The sequence below is a fragment of the Triticum aestivum genome, chromosome 5A (assembly GCF_018294505.1).
Source record: "Triticum aestivum cultivar Chinese Spring chromosome 5A, IWGSC CS RefSeq v2.1, whole genome shotgun sequence".
Lineage (NCBI taxonomy): Eukaryota > Viridiplantae > Streptophyta > Magnoliopsida > Poales > Poaceae > Triticum > Triticum aestivum.
Window position 1 is genome coordinate 420484076 of NC_057806.1, and position 21492 is coordinate 420505567.

Here is a 21492-nt window from a genome sequence, read left to right on the forward strand (position 1 = left end):
CCCAGTATCATGATCTCACAAGTTCATTTGTGAGCAGGTTTGAGTATTCATCTTCGCGCAATTCTCCTTAAGTCATGTTTGATCTCTATGACAAATCTTATACCATGGACTTAGAGGATTTCACTTCTGCTTGCAAACTTCCATCATGGGGTAGTGTTAGGGATCCCCCTAAATCTGAATTTAGAAACTTTCTTGCTAGTATAACTATGGGGGAATCTAGAGATATAACGCATGCTACCATAGGGAGCATTGACTTTCCTGCTATACATTATTTTGCTCTCTTCATCGATAGATGCATAAATGCTAAGGATGAAGCATGTCACATGTGTGTTCCTGATCTTAGCATTCTCAGGAGTGCTGTGTTAGGAGACCAATCTTATCGTATGGGAGCCATTGTAGCTCGTAGGTTGCATCATAATAGACATAATGGAGATTTCTTTGGAGGAATTTATGCAACCCGCTTAGCCCATTTTCTTGAGATAGACATTCGTGAGGGTGATACGGAGTTTCCTCCTGCATATTTAGATTATGACTCTATGGCTTCGCACCAGTTTGTCGAGAGGCCTGAATCACCTCTCTTATATCGTCTAATTTTTGATAAACAACGCGTTTTCCGTATTACTCTCCCTGCTCCTGCGTTCTTTGATTCACAGACAAAAAGAAGATATGTTATTACCAGAGAGGAGGTAGAAGAGTACGAGAGGAGAGTGGAGGCAGCTCGACACCACGCTGCAGCTCAACAGGCGATAACCGCTACATATCAGTATGATCCCAACTATTCTTCCTCATCACAGTACGACCCCAACAACTATTATTATGGATATCCGCAGGCCAGCCGTGGCCATAGACCAACTTAGGCCCAAAGCCTAAACTTGGGGGAGTATGTATTTCTCACCGACATTACATTTATGTTCACACACACTCATTGCTAGATGTCGGTGCTCATACTTTTTCACTGTAATATCCATGCTAGTTTATTTTCTTTTTCCTGGTTTCTTCTTGTGTGTTTGTTAAACCTTAAGAAAAACCAAAAAATAGTAGTATTTATTTTTCTGCTGTAGTAGTAATAATTAAAAGAAAACCCAAAAATATTTCCTGTTCTTCTTTTGCTTGTTGGGAGCTTTCCCGTGTAAATAGTTTTATTTCTTTTCTTTTCTTTGGGGGTCAGTAGGAGAAGACCATAATTAAATTGTTGAAGTGGCTCTTATATGCATCATTGTTGATTTAACCCAGAGCCCATATTGCCTTGTCTTCTCCTGTTTGTTGAATGCTCGCAGATTCCAGGTTAGTCCAATGCACGTACACTCTTATTATTATTCACATTGTTCGGTCGTGCAAGTGAAAGGCAATTATGATGATATATGATGGACTGACTAAGATGAGAAAAGCTGGTATGAACTCGACCTCTTTTGTTTTTGTAAATATGATGAGTCCCTCATTCTTGATTCATCTTATTATGAATAAACATGTTTGCAATGACAATTAGAGATCATAGTTGCTTGTGCCATGCTTGATTAGCTATGAGTTATAATGATTTATCTTGTGTGCCAACATGCTATTGAGATGATTATGATGTGGTATGATGGGGTGGTATCCTCCTTTGAATGATTTAAGTGACTTGACTTGGCACATGTTCACGCATATAGTTGAAACAAATCAACATAGCCTTCATGATATTTATGTTCATGGTGGATTATATCCTACTCATGCTTGCATCCAATGTTTATTAATTTTCATGCATGTACATGGTTGTTGTCGCTCTCTAGTTGGTCGCTTCCCAGCCTTTTGCTAGCCTTCACTTGTACTAAGCGGGAATACTGTTTGTGCATCCAATCCCTTAAACCCCAAAGTTATTCCAGATGAGTCCACTATTGTAACGCCCGGATAATCAAGCTACAGTAATTCCACGCTTATCATGCCACGTCATCTCGATTACTGTTGCTAAACTTCTGTTAGTTCAAACCGCATCAAATTCAAATTTCAATTAATGTAAACAACAAAAGTTTTCAAAAGCTGTAACAAAAATGTTCGGGCGGTGCTGAATATTACAAGGGTAATTATAGTAAAGAAAACACAATTTTACAAAATCCTTAAATGCGCTAGAATTAATTAAAACAGAAAAGGAAAGGAAATAAACGAAAAGGGAAAATACAAACGACAAAACAAAACAAAACAGAAAAAAACATAAAAGGCCCCCTTGGCCCACCTGGGCCTCGGCCCAACTGGCCGGCCCACTCGGATCGACCCACCCCACATCTAACCCCCTCTCCCCCCCACGTGACCTAGCCCACCCACCACTCGCCTCCCACCCCCACGATCCCTTCCCTCCACCCCCGATCCAGATTTGGATCAGGCCAAGACCGCGTCCACGACGCGAACGGCGCCCCGACGCCGCGCCCATGTCACCGCTCGCCTCCTCCTCGCCGGCGCGTTCCCCCCGGGCTACCTCGTCCTCCTCCACAACGGCCCTCCCCGAACCTCCCCGCGCCCATTGCCCCGTCCCTACGCCCCCATGTGAGCCGCCGCTTTCTCCCTCGCCCCTTCCTCTGCAGCTCGCCGCCCCGCACGCGCTCCGGCCGCGTGCACGCATCTCGCCGCCGGCCCACACGCGCCTCGCCCTCCTCTCTCCCCTGTGTCGCGCAACGCGCACCCCGCCGTCCGCTGCTGCCAGCCAGCTCCCGCGGACCCCCCTCTCTGCTCTCCTGCGCTAGCGCCTGCCTTCGCCGCTGCCCGCAGCTGCTCGTTCACCGGTGGCGGTCCGCGCCCGTGTTCCCCTCTCACCACGCTCGCTCGGGCCGCGCCCTTCCCCGCATGCACCCTGCTGCGCCGCTGCCGCTGCTTCCCGCGACCTCGCCGTGCCTGCCGCCGCATCGCCCCGCCGCCGCAGCCGAACACGCTCGCCACCGCCCCCTGCAAGTACCTCGCTGGCCCCACCCACGGCCCCTGTTCGCCGCCGCTCGCGCCGCCCGCATATGTTTCGCCGGCGCCGCGCCCCACCGCTGCCTATCGCCGCCTCGCTGGCGTGCCCCTCCACTGCGGCGCCATCTCCAGGCGCCATCGCCGCCTCCACCGCTCGTCCTCGTCGCCATTTCGCCGCGCCACTCCGACCGCCTGGGCGGCGCCGTGGCCTCCGGCCTCCTCTGCTCCGGTGCCTGGCCGGGTATGCCCGCCCCTGGGCGTGCGCCCGCTCGGGCCACACCCGCGGCGCCCGATGCCCATTTCGCCCGGCGCCCGCAACCTCCCCCTGGGCCTATGACGAACGGGGCCCACGCCCAGAACGAAAATGAAAAAAGAAGAAGAAAGAAATAATAATAACAATAATAATATAATTAATTAATTAATTAATTACAGAAATAATTAACTTAATTAATTTTGATTAATTAGACTAAACAAATAATTAAACTAATTAAACATTAGTTATCTAATTAACCTGGTTAGTTAATTAGCTAATTAATTAGTATGACGATGGGGCCCACCCTCCTAATTAATACTAATTAGGTTAATTAAATTGTTTAATTAAAATGTGTCACTAACCAGTGGGACCCACTAGTCAGGTTGACCAGTCAACCCTGTTGACTGTTGACGTCAGCATGACATCATGCTGATGTCATAAATCCAATTTTGAATTAATTTAAATAATTAATTAAATTCCCAAAATTAATAAAATCTTTAGAAAATCATATCTCTTAATCTGTAACTAGGATTAAATTATTTTCAACATGAAAGTTGCTCAGAACAACGAGACGAATCTGGATACGCAGCTCGTTCATCCGCCACGCATCCCTAGCATAGAAAACACACAACTTTCCTCGTCCGGTTCATCTGTCCGAAAACGCGAAACACCGGGAATACTTTCCCGGATGTTTTCCCCCTTCACCGGTACCACCTCTTACCGCATTAGGGCACCCCTAGCACCGCTACTTGTCATGCATCGTCATGCATTTGTTTGCATTATATTTATTGTTTCTTCCCCCTCTTCTCTCGCTAGACACCGAGACCGACGCCGCTGCTACCCAGTACAACTACGGAGTTGACGACCCCTCTCTCTTGCCAGAGCAACCAGGCAAGCCCCCCCCCTTTGATCACCAGATATCGCCTACTCTTCTCTATATTGCTTGCATTAGAGTAGTGTAGCATGTTACTGCTTTCTGTTAATCCTATCCTGATGCATAGCCTGTCCTTGCTACTACTGTTGTTACCTTTACCTGCAATCCTAATGCTTAGTATAGGATGCTAGTTTATCATCAGTGGCCATACATTCTTGTCCGTCTGCCATGCTATACTATCGGGCTGTGATCACTCGGGAGGTGATCACGGGTATATACTATATACTTTATACATGATACATGTGATGACTAAAAGACGGGTCGGCTCGTAGGAGTACCCGCGAGTGGATCTTTGTGGCGAAGCGACAGGGCAGGTTGAGACCACCTAGGAGAGAGGTGGGCCTGGCCCTAGTCGGCGTTCGTGGTTATTTCAAGATAACACGTTTAACGAGATCTTGGTATTTGATCTGAGTCTGGCTACTAGCCTATACGCAGGGACAGTTATGGGCACTCGACGTCGTGGTATCAGCCGAAGCCTTCGTGACGTCAGCGACTGAGCGGCGCGCGCCGGATTGGAACGTAAGCCTAGTCTTGTATTAAGGGGGCTAGTTCTGCTTCCGGCCGCCCTCGCAACGTGCAGGTGTGCAATGGGCGATGGGCCCAGACCCCTGTGCCATAGGATTTAGACCAGCGTGCTGACCTCTCTGTTGTGCCTAGGTAGGGCTGCGACGTGTTGATCTTCCGAGGCCGGGCATGACCCAGGAAAGTGTGTCCGACCAAATGGGATCGAGCGTGTTGGGTTATGTGGTGCACCCCTGCAGGGAAGTTAATCTATTCGAGTAGCCGTGATCTTCGGTAACAGGACGACTTGGAGTTGTACCTTAACCTTATGACAACTAGAACCGGATACTTAATAAAACACACCCTTCCGAGTGCCAGATACAACCGGTGATCACTCTCTAACAGGGCGATGAGGAGAGGATCACCGGGTAGGATTATGCTATGCGATGCTACTTGGAGGACTTCAGTCTACTCTCTTCCACATGCTGCAAGACGGAGGCTGCCAGAAGCGTAGTCTTCGACAGGACTAGCTATCCCCCTCTTATTCCGACATTCTGCAGTTCAGTCCTCATATGATACCCTTATTCCATTTGATACCAATGCATACATATGTAGTGTAGCTCCTTGCTTGCGAGTACTTTGGATGAGTACTCACGGTTGCTTTGCTCCCTCTTTTCCCCCTTTCTATACCCGATTGTTGCGACCAGACGTTGGAGCCCAGGAGCCCGACGCCTCCGTCAACGATGACTACTACTACTCGGGAGGTGCCTACTACTATGTGCAGCCCGCTGACGGCGACCAGGAGTAGTTTAGGAGGATCCCAGGCAGGAGGCCTGTGCCTCTTTCAATCTGTATCCCAGTTTGTACTAGCCTTCTTAAGGCAAACTTGTTTAACTTATGTCTGTACTCAGATCTTGTTGCTTCCGCTGACTTGTCTATGATCGAGCTCTTGTATTCGAGCCCTCGAGGCCCCTGGCTTGTAATATGATGCTTGTATGACTTATTTTATTTGTAGAGTTGTGTTGTGATATCTTCCCGTGAGTCCCTGATCTTGATCATACATGTTTGCGTGTATGATTAGTGTACGATTGAATCGGGGGAGTCACAAGTTGGTATCAGAGCCGACTGCCTGTAGGAATCCCCCTTCCACACTCCTTGGCCGAAGTCGAGTCTAGACATTACAAAAACTTTTACTAGCATGGCTGTGTGCCTTACGGGCCCACGTCGCCATCTGGGTGGTATTAGGATCTTTTACTCCTTGATCCTTACTCTGGGACTCTGAACTCTCTCCTACTCGGGTTAAACGATTTTACTAACTCTAACACTAGGATCCCGTGACCATGTTCACCCCAAAGTTGGATAAGCCCTAGTTATTCTTTAGAGTAGTATTTGAACATTATCCATATTGTCATTTGACTCCTGTGAAAACATCTTTGTTTTCAGATGGAACCCACGAGGCAGGTCATGCGCCACACGACGACCATTGGTGCCTCAGGATCACCTGCTGTGTTGGTTGAGATGATGACCTATCTGGGTTATCGCTGGCACCCTGAGTACACCGTCTATGAGGAGTACCATGACTTCAACCAAGAGCAGTACCGTGCCATCATCCACCTCTACTCTCGGGAGTATGACTCCACTACCATGCTGCACACTGCTCATGGTGTTGGAGTGACTATCGACATGGCGGTCCACGATGTTGCTTATGCTGCTCTGACACGTCTTCGTGGAGAGTATCAAGAGTTGGACACCTCCCCCTTCAGGCACATTGCTATCGCATCCGATGTTGGTGCGGAGGGATACTACACTTCTGCCTACTCCACTGTCACCCGAGATCCCTTCTACCATCAGAACCTGGTTCTGCATGCTGATGGGTTGGACTGCGTAAGCACCTTCCTTTTTGAAGTAGGTAGCTAGGTCTGCTCACCGGCCGCCCACGCCACATGCAGGAGTTCCCGGGGAGATGGCCCATGACCCTTGGGGGCATAGGTTTAGTCCAGCGTGTTGGCCTCTCTATTAAGCTTAGGTCGGGTTGCGGCATATTGTTTGGCCAAGGCCGGGCATGACCCAGGAAAGTGTGTCCGGTCGGAGTTAATCGAGCGTGGTGGGTAAGTTGGTGCACCAATGCAGGGAAGAAAACATCTATCGATAGCCTGTCCTACGGCAACGGACACTTGGAGTTGTATCCCGATCGATACAACTAGAACAGGATACTTGTGATGAGAAATGGATTATGATGATAACTGGATAGTATGGCTCTGGGATTGCTTTCTCGCAGGGAGTCGAGAAAGGATCTCTGGCCGAGGTTGATAACACTGCTACTTTACATTATGTTGATCTGTACTCTTCTATATGGTGCAAGATGCTTGAAGGTGCTTGAAGATGCTAGTCTTCGCTAGGCTAGGCTTTCCCCTTCTTTCTGGCATTCTGCAGTTTAGTCCATAGATACAACCCATTTCCTTTGATACAGATGCATACTTAGTTTAGATCTGATGTAAGTCTTGCGATTACTTTGGATGAGTACTCATGGTTGCTTTGCTACCTCCTTTCCCCCATACCCGACTGTTGCGACCAGCTGACAGATCCCAGGAGCCAGACGACACCACTGAAGACTACTGCTACCCCGAGGGTGCCTACTACTACCTAACGGCCGCTGATGACTTGGAGTAGTTAGGAGGCTCCCAGGTAGGAGGCCTTGCCTTTTCGATCGTTGTTGTTTTTGTGCTAGCCTTCTTAAGGCGAACTTGTTTAACTCATGTATGTACTCAGATATTGTTGCTTTCGCTGACTCTTGTGTTTCTCGAGCTTATGTATTCGAGCCCTCGAGGCCCCTGGCTTGTAATATAAAGCTTGTATTATTTTAAATTTGTGTCTAGAGTTGTGTTGTGATATCTTTCCGTGAGTCCTTGATCTTGATCGTACACATTTGTGTGTATGATTAGTGTACGGTCAAATCGGGGGCGTCACAGATAGGGTTTCTCTTTTTTCGGTCTCATGGTGGTGAAGCAAATATGCCCTAGATGCAATAATAAAGTTTTTATTTATATTTCCTTATATCATGATAATTGTTTATTATTCATGCTAGAATTTTATTAACCAGAAACTTAGTACATGTGTGTATACATAGACATACAGAGTGTCCCTAGTATGCCTCTACTTGACTAGCTCGTTGTAGCGACCCGACCTCAGACGGTCAAGTCTCTGTGCTTAAGTGTCATCCCTGGATCGATATGCTGACACGCATAATACTCGAGGATTTATAACAGAGGTAAATCACATGTATAAAATAACATAAATACTATTACCTCAATCCAAATAGCGGAAGTAACAACAAGGATGTGGATTACCATCAACACCAACGACAAAATTGAGTGTAGAAATCGTAACCCTAACGTATCACTTACTCGTCGTAAGAATCCTGCAACATGAGACGTTGCAACCACAAAGGGTCAGTACATTGAATGTACTGGAAAATTCACACCATAGGATAATGATGAATAATAGCTATCACTACATGCATATATGGCTGGTGGAAAAGCTCTATGGTTATAATGTTTTTGCGAAAAGCCAATTTTTCCCTACTACAAAGGAATATAATTTATTTAACTACAAAGTTGGTTGAAAATATTGAGAAGGTTCCTCCAACTTAATCCCAAATTAACATCAATAACCCAACAAATTATTTAAGTAACGTGATGAGATCAATATGATAATCCAAGAACCAGATACTCAAGATGTCCATAACCGGGGACACGGCTAACCATGATTAGTTTGTACACTCTGTAGAGGTTTGCGCACTTTTCCCCACAAGACCCAATCTCCTCTGTTGAATTTCTCGCACTGCCGGGTGTTTGAGAAACGGATGACCGAGATACAGTCTTTCAGAAGCATTAACTCTCTACTCCGGATAGACTATACCACCTACAACCCACTACCTGCTAGTATATCTCTTCAAGAGCCTCACGCAACTTACTCAACTATGCTAGAGCCCATAATAGCTTGTGGCTGCACATGGAAGTTTCTAGCAGGAATAATCTTATGATCCCTTTGAGCCTGGGTGGCATTCCATAGGGTGATCACACGAGTCCTCTGGGTCCCCTTGGGCAAACACTGGGTTCTCCAGGTGCCCGGGCAAACCACTGGGTGCTCCAGGGTGCCCCAACCAATCCACCCAGATGTGTATTAAAGTAGCCACCTTAAGTTAACCATTAAATAATAACTCTCACATCTGTCATGAATTCTCTCAAACAAATCCACGTCTACGAGCATAGCATAGCAATATGAGCATAACGTAAAAGTAACTCACAGGGTTTGAATGCAGGGCAATATGTTACTACCTCATCAACTACTTCCTGATATCCACATGTTATCAAGTCCTAACCATGCAATGTTTGATGGTTGAAACTAATGCATAAAAACTGGGTACGAAAGGGATATGATCAAAGTGTGAACTTGCCTTGTACTGTTGATGAAGATGATTCGCACTCATAACTCTTGATATTTCTACTTGTCACACTCCATTCAATCTATCCTGAGCAAGCAATAGTAACCACACATAAGCAATCACTCAAAAGATCGGGAAGAACGAAGAAGACAGTTCAGAAAACATCAAAACCAAGAAATAACTCTTGCAATATAGAACAATTTCTAACAGTACCAAAATTATGTGAATTTGGCCTTATTAGAAAGTTTAAGTCAAGAGCTTCGATTTGCAAAAATAATCAACTAAATCGGAGTTATAAAACTCAACTTGTGAACAAAAGAAGTTTGAATTGTTTTATTGGATAGAGGAGATCGTAACGAAGAAGTGGGCATTGGTTTCATCTAATTTGGATGAATGAGTAAAAAGTTATGGCTATTTCAAAAATCAGGGCCAACTTGTTTTACGGAAGAAAAATAGCTACGGCTAAGGTCTAATGTATAAATATGTAGACTAATTGATAATAAACTACGGAAGTATAAAAAAACAAAGAAAGATACTTCTACAATAAAACAGTGCTACTTCTACAATAAAACCCAATAAAAATCATTTTAGAAATACCAAAATGATTTCAAAATTATTTCTCTCCAATTTTCTGATGTAGGGAATCATTTTACCCTATTTTCCATTTATTTTATTTTTGTATAAAAATAATTTGAATAAAACCGAAATAACTCCAAATTGAAAATAATTTCAAACGGACTTTAAATTTGAACCTTTTAAACTTCCAATTCGTATTTCATATATTTTTAAGAAGTCACTTTATCTTCTCTCATGAAAATCATTGAGTTGCTTGAAGTTTCTGAATTTGAAATATTTCCAAATAAAATTCAAATCTTTTCAAAAACCCCTTTTCATTTTATTAAATGGAAGAAATCATATCATCTTCTCTCGAGGGTTTTGTATTTGAAAAGAATTTGAATTCACGGAGATGAAAATGCAAAAAGGTGAAAGTTTGGAAAAGTCCTTTTATTCCCTCTCATTTAACTTTCAAAAAGTTTCGAATTTCACTCAGTTAATCACACAACAATCAAACAAAAAATCAATCTATCTTTTTGTTATAACATTCCAAAATTTAGAATTTTGGGATGTTACAAACCTACCACCCTTAAAATGAATCTCGTCCTTGAGATTCGGAGAGGCTAGCAAGAAAAAGGTTAGGGTTTTGGGGTCTCCTCAAAATCCATCAATTGTCGCAGGAGGGGGTCTGGGGTGCTACCACCCTTAGAAGCATGGCTACGGTTCCATCGAAACTCATATACTTCATCCATATTGTTAACAATGTCGGTCTTCTCAGATTTTCAGGATAATTCCTTATCTGGGCTCTTTCGGTAGTGGCATAACCTTTTCCTCAATTCTTCTGTCTTTCATCTAGGTAAGGTTCTTCTGTGACTGGGTCTTCTTAGCTGACGGGTCTGGCACCAATACTAAACAACTATCGATATCTCATGGTGGTCAACAATTTATGGTTTCTCCTGCAGGAAATGAGTCTGGGTTGAACCTCACCGTATAACCTACGGTTGGCAAAGCTGCCTTGTACAAGGGAAAATAATTATACCATTCTAAGGTTCAAACAAGGTTTCGATCATCGTCGCTCTACTATGGGTAAGTCACTCAGATTTACCATCCCATATAGCAAGGCGAATAATAAGAGTAAGTCAGTATGGTGATCAATCCATACCGCACCCAAATCATTACCATGTATACAGTTTAGCGAATCCCGCGTTCTAACTCTCGGTCTTCCTCACAAGCATTGCAGAATTTCTCTTGTCAACGAACTAAGCTCGGATAAATCCATTGATTTTGCAAGCCAAACAAACATCTATCGTTCTTCACAACTCTCAGGTTTTGCGTTACTCTATAAGATCGTCTGCCGATAAATGTAACTTCTTCCAAGGTTTTTCCTTCAGCAAGAGTGTGCTTGCTCCTTGGCAGGTCCTGGGGCATGTGGGTTATGGCCCATCCCATTACTTGTAATCCTTGAGCTCATCCTAGGGGCAACTGATTATTTTCCAAACACCCAGCTTCCTGGCATTCTTAAATCCTTCCAATTATACTGTCTCTCTTCCTTCTATTGGCACCAAACCAAGACGTGATTACTCAGACTCACCATGGAGTTACAATTGCTCTATATTTACAACATCATACCTCGTTTATAGCCAATAATAATTCATCTCTTCATATTCTTGGGGTATCCCGCATATCGAGATAAAACTTATACTTTTGAAGTCCACCCCGTTGGAACAACATTATTCCTTTTCAGGGGTCAAATATCCTCACAGGATTCTACCACCCTTAAAATACACAAACTCATCCATAGATCATATTTCTCATATCCTCGAACATGGTCAAAATCCTTCTTCATAGAGTAACAACTCATAAAATCCAAATAGTACCCATGATACTAACTTTATTGATTCTCAAAGTATTACAATCTCTCGTTTTTCCATTACATGTCTCAACTCAATACCTTGATACAAAAGAGTTGTCCCCACTACTTCTACTACTACTACTACATTACTTCTCACAGACACAACTAATTATCACAAGTCTCCTTCTCCTTGGGACAATCCCTGGCAAAGTGCCCTGCTTCATTACAACGAAAACATATTACTTCTGACAACTCCCGAGGTTTCCTTGTGATTATATAGCCTCCTTGGGTCCTTGGCTTCCTTTTTGGGCAACTGCTGAGGTAGTGCCCTGACTCCTTGCACCTGTAACAGGTGATATGACTGAGGTCCCTCCTGGACTCCAATCGGTTTCTCTTCCTGGACCTCTCCATTCCAATCAGGGCTTCTATTTCATGTGGGTCATATTCTACTTCCTCTGCGGGAATTCTACTAGATCCCCATTCAAACAATTTTGGGAGATGTGTCCTTCTTCTCCACATGAATAGCAAGACTTAGTGCAGGGTTTACTCGGGTCTTCTTTAGGTGTGTCCTCCACCTCTTCCTTCATCATAGTTTCTTCTAAAATTTCCATGAGGGCTCCTTTCATTACTTCTTTCTTCTGCTGGTGGTTCATTATACCATGGGGTAAATATGACACTAAGCAGGATAGTGGGTAGTCCCTTCACACAAGAAACAAGTAATCTGCCTAGTTGGGCATTCTTCAACTGGGTGACTTCCTTCACAATTAGGGCATTCATCCTTGTGTTCTTTATGGGTGTGTCCTATTTCTCCACAAATCTTGCATGCACAAGGTTTCTTCATATCCTTTCCATAAGGCTTCAACTTCTGGGACACAAACCGAGACTTTGGCAAAGTCAACTTAAATTCTTTCCAAGTGGTTACTCCTTGCCATCCATTGATGGTTTGGTACATCCTCCACCAAGTAGCAGCACCTCTTTCAAAGCACTGAAGAGCATGTTGGGTCATATCCTTTCCGACTATAGGGTTATTCTTCATGTGATCCTCCATGTTCTGAATCCATCGGTCCGTCTCCAATTGACTTATCAGTCCAGGGAAACATGAGTTCATCTCCATTCGTCCTCTATTGGGTCCATGGGTGTGGGGTGAGATGAGAGAGACAAAGGGGGATGCACACAATACAAACAATAGTTTTGAAGAGACATATTTTATTTGTGGCTGTCAGAAAAACATCAAACAAATGACAGCTCACAATCGTCGCATCTAACGTAGGTATATAATAGGGGCTTGGTCTTCTAAAGGTCAATGAATCTTCAAAGTCGTGAAACTCTTCGAGTCTCGTTCATGTCTCCGATGGCTTCTTTTGATCGTGCTTGTCCTTCTCAAGTTCTTTTGCCAGATCATCTCTGTCGATGCGAAGTCTCTCATGACGTATTTCAATATTCTGGGGTTGCGTTCCAAACTTCTAGGTTTCAACATCCTTGGCATGAACCATGGTCCTACTGTCCTTCAGTTCCTGACAAATCTCCGGTATCTCAAGGTTGTAGCTCCTCCAGCTTGGCTACTTTCAGCTTCTGGTTCCTGAGTTCTTCACGAAATGCTTCCTTGTCTAATACGGCTTCCTGGAGCCCCATCTTAAAATTCTTGATGTATTACACCAGATTGTGGCGATACACCAGCTAAGGTTAAAACTTCATCTTATTGATAGGTGCTCCATCGGCCTTCTACCATCCAATCCTTCCGAAGAAATGCATGCTTAGCTCAGCTCAGTGACCATAGTATAAGTGGCGATGACATCACATATAACCGTGTTTCTGCCCTTGTCATTGCCATGAGCTATCTTCCATAGTTGATATGTCCTGCCTTAGGGTTTTCTTGACAAAACTTTGAGTTCTCATGCTCCATGTTCCGGTCTTTCTCCGATACACCTTGATCTCGGGTATTGACAGCTTCCTTAGTCCTCCAAGTTCCATAAGGGGTGCCTTCCTAGGTCATACAAATCTGGAAAATTCTACAGGGCCTTCAAATTCTCCTAGTCTTCGGAGTCTTCAACCATTGTAGTTTTCATTATTATAATACACAATAAAATCCTCTTCATTCCGAAGTGGTCTTAGTTGTCTGATATCTTGTACTTCTTGAAGTGGTCTCATCAGCCGAATCTTCATGTGGTCAAAAAGGGAAAGGGGTATAGTCTCACTAAAAGGGAATATTTGAATAAGCTCAGAAGAGAAGAGAGGTAAAAGATCCTTTTGAAAAGAAAGTTGTAGAGAAAATATTTCCTATGGGCTTGCTAGTTTCTAGGGGTCACGTCCTACAGTCAACATGTGCTCTAATACCATCTTGTAACGACCCGACCTCAGACGGTCAAGTCTCTGTGCTTAAGTGTCATCCCTGGATCGGTATGCTGACACACACAGTACTCGAGGATTTATAATAGAGGTAAATCACATGTATAAAATAACGTAAATACTATTACCTCAATCCAAATAGCGGAAGTATCAACAAGTTTGTGGATTCCCATCAACACCAACGGCAAAGTTGAGTGTATAAATCGTAACCCTAACGTATCACTTACTCGTCGTAAGAATCCTGCACATGTTGCAGCCACAAAGGGTTAGTACATTGAATGTACTGGCAAATTCACACCATAGGATAATGATGAATAATAGCTATCACTACATGCATATATGGCTGGTGAAAAAGCTCTATGGTTATAATGTTTTGCGAAAAGCCAAATTTTCCCTACTGCAAAGGAATATAGTTTATTTAACTACAAAGTTGGTTGAAAATATTGAGAAGGTTCCTCCAACTCAATCCCAAATTAACATCAATAACCCAACAAATTATTTAAGTAACGTGATGAGATCAATATGATAATCCAAGAACCAGATACTCAAGATGTCCATAACCGGGGACACGGCTAACCATGATTAGTTTGTACACTTTGCAGAGGTTTGCGCACTTTTCCCCACAAGACCCGATCTCCTCCGTTGTATTTCTCGCACTGCCAGGTGTTTGAGAAACGGATGACCGATACACAGTCTTTCAGAAGTATTAACTCTCTACTCCGGATAGACTATACCACCTACAACCCACTACCTACTAGTCTATCTCTTCAAGAGCTTCACGCAACTTACTCAGCTATGCTAGATCCCATAATAGCTTGTGGATGCACACAGAAGTTTCTAGCATGAATAATCTTATGATCCCTTTGAGCCTGGGTGGCATCCATAGGGTGATCACACGGGTCCTCCGGGATCCCCTTGGGCAAACACTGGGTTCTCCAGGTGCCCGGGCAAACCACTGGGTGCTCCAGGGTGCTCCAACCAATCCAGCCAGATGTGTATTAAAGTAGCCACCTTTAGTTAACCATTAAATAATAACTCTCACATCTGTCATGAATTCTCTCAAACCAATCCACATCTACGAGCATAGCATAGCAATATGAGCATAACGTAAAAGTAACTCCCAGGGTTTGAATGCAGGGCAATAGGTTCCTACCTCATCAACTACTTCCCGATACCCACATGTTATCAAGTCCTAACCATGCAATGTTTGAGGGTTAATGCATAAAAACTGGGTATGAAAGGGATATGATCAAAGTGTGAACTTGCCTTGTACCGTTTATGAAGATGATTCGCACTCATAACTCTTGATATTTCTACTCGTTACACTCCGTTCAATCTATCGTGAGCAAGCAATAGTAACCACACATAAACAATCACTCAAAAGATCGGGAAGTACGAAGAAGACAGTTCGGAAAACATCAAAACCAACAAATAACTCTTGCAACATAAAGCAATTTCTAACAGTACCAAAATTATGTGGATTTGGCCTTATCAGAAAGTTTAAGTCAAGAGCTTCGATTTCCAAAAAGAATCAAATAAATCGGAGTTATAAAACTCAAGTTATGAACAAAAGAAGTTTGAATACAATCTGTTTGAATTCCAATTTTAAAACTTTCAAAAACATGTTTAAGTTGTTTTACTGGATAGAGGAGATCGTAACGAAGAAGTGGGCGTTGGTTTCATCTAATTTGGATGAACGAGTAAAAATTTATGGTTATTTGAAAAATCAGGGCCAAGCTGTTTTACGGAAGAAAAATAGCTACGACTAAGGTCTAATGTATAAATACGTGGACTAATTGATAATAAACTACGGAAGTATAAAAAACAAAGAAAGATTGAAGGAAATATGCCCTAGAGGCAGTAATAAAGTTATTATTTATTTCCTTATATCATGATAAATGTTTATTATTCACGCTAGAATTGTATTAACCGGAAACATAATACATGTGTGAATACATAGACAAACAGAGTGTCACTAGTATGCCTCTACTAGCTCGTTGATCAAAGATGGTTATGTTTCCTAACCATAGACATGAGTTGTCACTAGTACAAATGCCCATGCGTTGCATCGGGCGAAATATTAAGTATAAATTGCTCCACGTGCTATTATGCAACATTTTTTAATATAATTTTTGCAAATGTCAGCAATAAGGTCAATGTAACCTTTGAGTGTAGCAATTATGATCTCGACGCACCGCGATCTAGCAGTGTCCTTGCAACAGGACTGTAATGAACGAAATTGCTATCTTTCCTCTAAAAAACAGAAATAAGGCAACCTGCAAAAAGTAAGGCTCGACAATGTTTTTATTTGTGGTGACGACCGACCCTGTTTGTACTTCCTAGGTTGCGACACCAAGACAGCCCTATACAAATTATGGAATGCTGCAAGTAATTACGGATATTTTTTAACAGAGATTCTGTCGATTGTCATCACTGACCACACGTAGCTGAGTGCCTGAGTCAAAGAATAAAAGAACGTCTCAAACCAGGCAATATCAAAATGTCCGTTCATGCCCATGTAGCCACATCACATAACAACAAAACTTCATCCACATAAAGCTCAGCAAGAAAGGGGCAAACATGGAAACATGAAACGGAAGTACATGACTATAGAATCTATCAAAGAAAAGAAAATACAGCCCTGATGGGGAAACCAGTTCATACTGTTGCACTCCAAAAAACTATTGAAGAAAACACAGAAGGTCATCTATAGCCTCTAGCAAACTTTTGAAGATAAATCAGACTAAAGACTTATCGCTTAGACTCTATCCAAACTGGAGATAAAAAGATGTAGTGAACAGTAAGAAAATTATGTGGTGTGTGAGATTAGACATTCCTAACTTTAAGCTTAAATTAGAATTCATGCATGCGAAAATACATCTCTGTGCAACATGCACGTACTATTTCTGATACCATGCTCTAACGTGTACAGTATTAAATTAGCAATGGACAATGCCTACACATGTATTGGTTAGGGGGCATCACGGATTGGATGGAGGTCTACAATAGTACCTTGCTCTGAAGTGTATTTGCTCGGATTTGGATTTGGATATGTACAAGATCAAGAAGGTCCTTACAGGGGCAGTGGAAAGGTGGGTGAATACCTGCGCAGGGCCGCAGGGCCGAGCTGGGTAGCCAGCATGGTGAGTGGAGTGGGGCCAGAGCAGCGCGCCCTCCGGGATCCGGGTCGTCTCCTCCGATTTAACCTCTTCATGAAAGAAAGAAAGAAAGAAAGAAAATACCTTGGACCCAAAGAAGTTGAGTATGCACAGCAAGATAGCAACCCCTGAGAAGATACAAAACCTCGCCCAATCTCCTGCCAACCAGACGTACAAACAGAGTACACGGGACCAGCATACAGATACACTCTTCATAGCATAATAAAACAGAAGTACCAAACCATTCCAAGAAAATCTTGTAGTACAGTCTATCAGGACACAACATATACACGCATGTACACCATGATCCATGATCGTCACTGAAAATAGGCCACTCCGGCTGGCAAAGAAGTGGCAGCAAAGCGCACACTTGTCCATGTCAGGTTTCTATACTTAACATGTAGACCTCATAGTCATTCACTTATCCTCAAGATACGGTCTCTTGTGATCGTCATCTGCGCCTCCAGAGTAGCTATTTTGCTGATAGGAGAGCCCATGTCATTTAGGGTAGGACGCAAGAAGACATCTACCTCTGTCACGATACTTTTTCTTCGTCGTCATTCACCAGAGCTTGGCCGAAAGACTGCAGTGCAGCGATGAGGACAGAGGAAGCTTCTTCTGTGTCCAAGGGATCATCATCAGTTTCTGACTCATCTTGTGACAAAGAGGGATTTCAGTGCAAGCAAGAAATTGAAGTGTATGTATAGACAAAAAAATGTGCAGGGCTACAAATTCTGATGATACAACATCAATTTACTTAAGCTCTTACACGGGCAGTGAAGGTCAAGGTGAACCTAAGGAAATATCATAGTCAGCAAAAAAAAGTTGAAAGAAGACGATCAAATTAAAACCATGTAACTAAATACATAGAAGAATCTTCTTATAAATAAATCAGGCAACCAATATTTTGTCTGATATTCAAAGAGCTATGTTTGATTGACTCTTCTATATTATATGATGCTCTATGGCAACAGATAAATGAGAGCCAAAAGAGTATTATTAAAATTGAATGCATGCCTTATATATACCAAGGGTCATTCTTGAGAAAATTTGTGGCTCATGCCTCTTGACATTTAGAAGAAAATGTCGGATAATATGTAGGTGCTAGCACTTTGCAGAAGGTACAAACCTTACAGGTTCACTCAAGCAAATACCACAAATCATATTTACGCACAGTAATGGTTCACAGAATTACAGAGAAATTGAGAGAGAGAGAGAGAGAGAGAGAGAGAGAGAGAGAGAGTGGTTCATAGAATTACAGAAAAATTGAGAGAGAGAGAGAGAGGCAACAAGTTGGAGTTCAGAGGAGAACTGCAGCAACGGGTTTGAGAAGAGCTTCAGAAGAAGTGCAGCAGCAACATCGCTAAGAGAGATGGGACAGCCACAGGCAGCAAGGAGCAGAGAGGAGAGGCAGCGGCAAGGCAAGACTACTACAAAACCTATGACTAAGTCGAACTATATATTTTTATGATTGATGGGCATACTCGCGACTTCACCCATAATATTTCAAAAAAAGTTGAATCCTTCATTTTTCAAATTTGAGCATTGGCACATATCCACTGTATGGATTAGTCATATTATCAGGCCGGGTCAGTATATTTGTAAATTTGTCACATAAATAGTTTGTCGAACCAATTCCAGTAATAATCAATAGACATGCATATCTCTGGAAAAAAAGGAACACACATGCATACAGTGGAAGTGTCTCAAGGGCCAAACTATTCTGGAAACTATAATAGCAGAAATCATATTTTTCTAAATCTGGACTAAAAGGGGATGTACGCTCACTTATCTTGGCCCGTGCACTTCCTCGAGTCCACTCGCAACATCATGGTATTCTTTCCACTCGCAACGCACAGCCAAAGTGTTCTTTCCACTCGCAATCCCACCTTGAGTCCTCGACCTGCACTTCCAAACACGTGACCATTGCAATTTGGTTATATTTCAAACCTATCTTCTGTTTGCACCATCGCTAGTGTTTTGTCCTGCAATTAACATTGTACAGCAGAACACCAAATTAATTTAGGTGAACAGATGCAACACATTCAATATTATTCGAATGTGATGTGTTATTTGCTAATGCACTCCTATAGGCTTCTTCCAGAATATATGTGCAGATATTATATCAGTGTGCTCTATATAAGTGGACAGTCAGTAATTGACCATCGACATGAGCTTTGACTCCATGGTCACTACGTAATACAGGAAAAAGAAAAGGCCAATATTGCATTATTGCTTGACTATTACTGAAATTTGACAGGAAATCAAGTAGCGCTACCTCATCTTCTTTTAAACTCCTAGAGCATATACAACAGAAACAGAACAAAAACTAACCAAGAATATACATATCCATGTGCACCACTTTCAGAATATATGACATATTGACTCTGAGATATCTAACTTTTTTTGTTTCCATGCATTCAAGAAGCGCTCTATTACTTTCATGATCTTATTCCAAGTTTAACTTGTTTACAAAGATTAAAAACTATGCGGTAGCATGATTTTTCTATGACATCCAAAAAAATTATGGTTATTCATATCAAACAGGCAATGCAAGTAATTCTTGGTCCAATTCTAAAATGGACAGGTTTGGATCTGCTAAAGAACACTTTGTTTCTCCTGTTCCATAACCTAATGACCACACTTAAGCATAGATATGTTTGTATATATGGTAAAAGAACAGCAGGCTCGAAGTAATAAATCACAGGCAGGGAGGAAGCAATGTAGATGACGGGGGCTTAGCTTACTTGTCAGCGTAGTGGAGGAGGTAGAGGTAGGTGATGGAGCTTCTGCACCTCCATGTTCATACAACCTACGACGCACGCAAATAAGTCTGAATATACACGGCGCGAGAGGACAGGAGGATTCGACTATGACCACATGGATGTTGTCGGAGTCGACAAGCATTGGCCGTGATGGCAGGTTGTCCTACAGGTGCTCGTCCGTAGCCTCCCTTCTCTAGGCTCTCTCAGGCCGTGGTGGCGGAGATCCATCGGGGACGAATGGCCACGTCTCCAATCACTGAACCCAATGATGCCCAAGCCCGACCGCCGTTGCGTTCATGCTCCCGAGACGTCCTGAGCAGCCCTTGGATTCTCCTGGAAATCAATCAACACCTGCAAACAACAAACACCTCAATGTTATCGCACCGTTCGCCAAACCAACCTCTGGCTCAAGAAAGAGGAGTAAACAGACATCTGATGATGAACTTACCTGCCGCATCACATGGTCCGTCAGGATGTTCTGGATTTCAGGGTCCTGCATAGCTTTGCCCTGTCTCTCTTTCAGTTCCTCTGGGGTAAAGTTTGCCTCTGTTCGCCTTGTTGATCTGCTGAATATATCTGAGAACGGACATCAACGGTTAGGAGCTGCTTGGTGGAATCTAAGATGAGAAACCAGTGACTGATTGACAATCTCTTTCAGTGCTATTTACCTCTTTACACCATCAAGCAGCTCCTGGTTACTCGGGTCATGCTTTAGGCCTTCCTGATAAGTTTCCATTGCTTTGTCATACTCTTTCATGAAAAACTGGTTTGTGCCTTTCCTGATGTATCCCTTGGAGAATGTAGGATCTAGCTCGATGCACTTCTCGGCACCCCTTCAGGCTTTGGCACCCAGCTTGTGCATATACTCAAACGCCTTGTCTGCGTCCCTGGCCTTCGCGCTGACCACAAGGAGCGGCGCGAGCTCGGGATCTTACAGCGATGCAGCGGAGGCCGCCATGTGGGCCTCGACCGCGTATGCCTTGCCAGCCTCCCCGGCGCGCCGGAACGCGGCAAGCACGGGGCTGTAGGACCGGAGGCGCAGCGCGAGGCCGTACTTCTGCCGCATGGAGGAGAGGAGCCTGAAGGCTTCGTAGGCGCCCTGGGCATCTGCAGCGACGATGCAGGCGAGCGAAGTGATGGTGGCCTCGGACGGGGGTGCCCTGGCCTCTAGCATGCCGGCGAACATGCGGCGCGCGGCGGCGGCCGGGTGGACGGGGAAGACGGCGCAGTCAGCGGAGGCGAGCAGGTGGAGGAGCTGGTTGTACTGGTGCGCGGCGAGGCGGAGGTCGGGCACCGCGTCCGGGCCGGAGACGGCCGCGTCCAAGGTTCCCATGGCGGCAGCGGCGTCCCCATGGCGGCTGTAGTCGGTGAGCGTGCGCCCCTTCCAGCCGGTGGATAAGATGAAGAACACAGCGCAAAATACAGGGGTTAATTTGCAAAATCGAAACGTTTTTGCAGATCCACTTACATAGGGACTGCGGGTTGAATACAAAAAACAGTAGGGGCTTTTTTGAAAAACTACCGCGACGGTGAACCCGGAGGCTCAATCCGTACTTTATTATTAGGGAGAGATTTGATTAACGGGATCACATCATTCATCATTAGGAGAATGATGTGATTGACTTGACTCATTCCGTTAGCTTAGCACTTGATCGTTTAGTTTGTTGCTATTGCTTTCTTCATGACTTATACATGTTCCTATGACTATGAGATTATGCAACCCCCGTTTACCGGAGGAACACTTTGTGTGCTACCAAACGTCACA

General features: G+C 43.8%; 1 long non-coding RNA gene across 1 annotated transcript; it reads right to left on the reverse strand.

Annotated features, from left to right (window-relative positions):
• Nucleotides 1-17185: 17185 nt before the first annotated feature.
• On the reverse strand, nt 17186-21134 carry LOC123103722 (uncharacterized). Its single transcript, XR_006449944.1, has 4 exons — nt 20396-21134; nt 20176-20303; nt 19710-20078; nt 17186-18947 (listed from the first exon to the last, which is right to left on the reverse strand). It is a non-coding gene; the product is annotated as an uncharacterized lncRNA (long non-coding RNA).
• Between the last annotated feature and the right edge of the window lie 358 nt (nt 21135-21492).